Genomic DNA, 4,488 nt, shown 5'->3' on the forward strand with positions numbered 1-4,488 from the left:
CATGGCAGGATTGCCGTTACCGACTTCGGTAAAAGCCCACTGTACAAGGAAAGTGGGTTCGTCCTGGACGGCTGCCCGGGGCGGTCTCGGCTTTGCAAATCTGCCGAGCTGCTACTTGGTCGGGTGCAAACACATTTGCTAAGTTTTATAAGTTTGACACCTTGGCTGCTGACGACCTTCAATTTGGTCAGTCAGTTCTGCAGGAACATTAGCACTTTCCCGCCCGTACTGGGAGCTTTGGTATATCCCCATGGTACTAAAATGGACCCCAGCATCCTCTAGGACGTAAGAGAAAATAGGATTTTATTTACCTGCCGGTAAATCTTTTTCTCGTAGTCCGTAGAGGATGCTGGGCGCCCACCCGGTGCTAATTTTTTCTGCAGAATTACGTTTATCTTTTTGCACACATGTGTTCAGATGTTGACAGCTGTTGCTGTTTCGTTATACATGAAGGTTGACATGAGTTATGTTATTGGCCATGTTAGCCGACATGTTTTTTATGTATGGTGTGAGCTGGTGTGAATCTCGCCACAATTTTAATAGTAATTCCTCTCTCGAGAATGTCCGTCTCCTCAGGCACAGTTCCTATACTGAGGTCTGGAGGAGGGGCATAGAGGGAGGAGCCAGTTCACACTGTTAAAAAGTCTTAAAGTGCCAAAGGCTCCTGCGGAACCGTCTATACCCCCATGGTACTAAAATGGACCCCAGCATCCTCTACAGACTACGAGAAAAGGATTTATCGGCAGGTATTTAAAATCCTATTTTCTGTCCTTAGAGGATTCAGCAGAGCCTGTGTTAAAAATAAGGTACCTATGTTTAAACGTCCCAAACAATAGGGCCTCCTCATGGGGGACCCCAGCAGCAGATGGAAATCATGGAAAAGGTTTGGGCTATACCCAATAAGGAATATAGGTTCCCAGTAAATGGGATTCCAAATATCTTTTTCCAGCTGGGGACTGTTTAAAAATGGGAAGTGCCTCCTAAAGTAGATACGCATATCATTGATAGTGTGAAAATCTATATGGCCTTTGCAGTTAACGTCAAAAGAGGGATGGTTTTCTGAAAACCATATTGTCTCTGTCTGGGGCAGTCATAAGGCCAGCCATAACTTCACCTTGCAATCTACAGCCACACCACACTGGATAGGCCCAAGCTCACTAGATCTTGGAAGCTAAGCAGTGTTGGGCCTGGTTGGTTCTTGGATGGAAGACCACCTTGGAATATCAGGTGCTGTAGGTACACTGGGCTGAGGTACTGAAAGACAGATTTTCAGCACCTGCAAGGGAGCAAGAATCCCATTTAGCTCATATGGACACTAATTTTCTAGGACATCAGCATTAACAATAGCTGCTCACAGAGCAGTTTTGCTTACATACATGGAAAGCTGATTCAGAATCAAAGAAGGTTCTGGAAACTTTGCCTTTGGCTGGAAGTTTCTGTTTGGGAAGGAGTTAACAGATATTCTGGAGTCAGAAAAGACTCCAAGAAGGTCACGTTTCCTTCCACATATAACCCCAAACCTAGGGGTCCGGTTTCAGCCTTGTTGGTCATAAAGGAATGTAACAGCCCCAATACAATAAGTTTGGTAAGGCAAAGAAGCAAAGGCAACCAGAGGGTCAGCTTCCAAACCAGAGGATAAGACATCAGCATGATGGTGCGGGCCAGCTTCTGGAGGACCCCAAAAGGATAGGGAGCTGACTTCATCAGTTTGTGCAGATATGGTAGCAGTCTACAAACAGATGCCTGGGTGCAAGAAGCTGTATCTCTAGGTTATGCTTTCCCCTCCTCGAAGGTTTTTCTGTTCCAGTCCGTCTCGGGTAGAGGCGAAGGACAGGGGTATGCAAGAACAGTTCAGAAATTGCTTTTGCCAGGAATAGTCATTCCAGTAAACCGTGCAAAATAGGGACAGGGGTTTTTATGCCAACCGAGTTTGGGTTCAGAAGGATCCTTTCACCCCATTCTCAAAATCCAAAACAGATAAGTTTAGATACCACGGTTCACATGGAGACGTTGCGCTCCATAGTTTTTGCATGTAGCCAGGAGATTACATGGTATATCCCTGGATAGTTAGGATGCTTACCTACAAGTTCCTATAGCACTGTTCCATCAGTGTTATCTCAAGGTTCACCATCCTCCAGCAACATTTTCAGTTCCAGACCTTACCCTTTGGGTTAATCACAGCCCTCAGAGTATGTACCAAAATGATGATGATTATGGCAGCTTATCTCCGCAAGAAGGGGATAAGAAAATTGCCATACCTCGACCACCTTTTTTATCCTGGCATAATCACAGGAAAAGCTTCTGTGCCATCTCCAACAGACAATGACTTGTCTGCAGAGACACGGGTGGTTCATAAATTGGGCAAAGTCATCTCTGGTTCCGTCACAATGGATGACTCCCTGTGGGGCTGTACTGAATTCAAGTCTGCAGAAAAATGATTACCTCGGAACAAGATATCCAAGGTACAGACAAGTACTCAGGAGTTGTTATACAGTCAAACAATATCAATCCACGCAGCTATGTGACTGATGGGTTTGATGGTGTCAACATTCGACTTGGTGGAGTATGAACAATTCCACTCAAGACCTCGGCAGCATCTGATTCTGGCCAGATGGAACATTCTGGCCAGATTTATACATCAGACAATATAGAAACAGACTATGGTACTTTCACACAAGGTAAGAAAGTCATCAGCCTGGTGGCTACAGACATCCCATCTAGACAAAGGGAGAACCTTCTGGATATCAGATGGGGGATCCTGACAACAGATGCCAGTCTTCAGGGCTGGGGAGCAATGTCCGGAATGGACCACAGAAGAAAGTTGCCTGGCAATAAATTTGTTAGAACTTCGGGCCATATACATGTAAATGATTCAGGCAAAGGACACTCTTCAAGGAAGACCAGTCCAGATCTGCTTGGACAATTGAACGGCAGGGGCGTACCTCAAACCATCAGGGAGGAACGCGCAGCCAAACAGCAATTAAGGAGGTAAGCCACATACTAAAGTGGGCAGAACTCCATCTTCAAGCATTGTCCGCAGTATTCGTTCCGGGAGTCCTACACTTTGAAGCGGACTTTCTCAGTCGACACACCATTCAAGCAAGCAAATGGGCTCTACACCCGGAAGTCTTTAAGACTCTGGTAGAGAAGTGGAGTTTGCCAGAGATAGATCTCATGGCGTCCCGTCTGAACAACAAAGTGCCCGCATACGGAACAAGAACAAAGGATCCTGGAGCAATCATTGTGAACGCCTTGTCAGTGAAATGGGATTTTCATCTGGCGTATCTATTTCCTCCGATCATCCTGCTACCAGGGTGGTGAGGAAAATAAAAGAAGCAAAGGGTGCCGTGATTCTAATAGCTCCGGCTTGGCCCAGAAGGCATTGGTTCACAGATCTGCAGAGAATGTCGATGGATGCTCCACTTCTGCTCACTCAACGTCCAGATCTACTAATGCAGGGACCTTGTTATCTCAGGCATCTGGATCGACTATCGTTGACGGTGTGGCTCTTGAAACCTCTATCCTGAAGTCAAGAAGATTCTCGCTACAGGTAATTCAAACAATGCTCAGAGCGAGGAAACCCTCCTCAGCTCGCATTTATCACCGAATATGGTAGGCCTATATTCATGGTGCAGTGAAAGAAATATGGACCCGAAATCTTTCCAAGTTTCCTGGGTCTTAGATTTCCTTCAGGCGGGAATGGATAAGGGTTTGAAGGTGGCTTCCTTGAGAGTACAAGTATTAGCATTGACTGTATGGTTTCCAGGGAATGCTCCGCATTCAACCTCCTTTTGTTTCTCCTACAGTGCCTTGGGACTTAAGTCTAGTCCTCAAAGCCCTTCAAGTTGCTCCGTTTGAACCACTTAATAAAGTGGATCTTAAATGGTTGACAGCTAAAGTTCTCTTTCTACTGACTATGGCATCAGCTAGAAGAGTGTCAGATTTAGGAGCACTGTCATGTCCTCTTTTTCTGATTTTTTATCCAGATAAAGCAGTCCTCAGTACTAGGTCTGGGTATCTTCCTAAGGTGGGGTCTAAATTCCACCTTAATGAAGAAATTGTAGTCCCGTTTTTTTCAGGTATCGGGACATTCTGCGGGAGATGCGTCGCGGGACGTAGTCCGAGAATTAAGGATCTACGTGGATCGCACCATTGCCATCAGAAACACAGATTCTCTCTCCAATTTCTACGGAATAGAGGATGGCCTGCTAATAAATAGATGCTGGCTAGAGGGCTTCGAATGACAATTTCGGAAGCATATTCTCAAGCGGATCTCCCTGGTCCGGCTAATGTCTCTGTTCACTCTGCTTGTAAGGTAGGTCCTTCATAAGCAGCACAACATAGTGCTTCAGCAGAACAGATATGTAAGGCAGCCACATCGTCTTCCATTAACACATTCATTAGACATTATGCTTGGATACTTTTGCCTCTCATGACGCTGAATTCGGGCGTAAGGTTCTCCTGCCCAATCAGGAGCGTCTCCACCCT

At 45.8% G+C, this 4,488-nt stretch overlaps 1 pseudogene; it reads left to right on the forward strand.

The window, feature by feature from the left end:
- Nucleotides 1–1,120: 1,120 nt before the first annotated feature.
- LOC135051825 (5S ribosomal RNA) lies at nucleotides 1,121–1,239 on the forward strand (annotated as a pseudogene).
- Nucleotides 1,240–4,488: the final 3,249 nt, after the last annotated feature.

This window comes from Pseudophryne corroboree, chromosome 2 (genome assembly GCF_028390025.1).
Source record: "Pseudophryne corroboree isolate aPseCor3 chromosome 2, aPseCor3.hap2, whole genome shotgun sequence".
NCBI lineage: Eukaryota > Metazoa > Chordata > Amphibia > Anura > Myobatrachidae > Pseudophryne > Pseudophryne corroboree.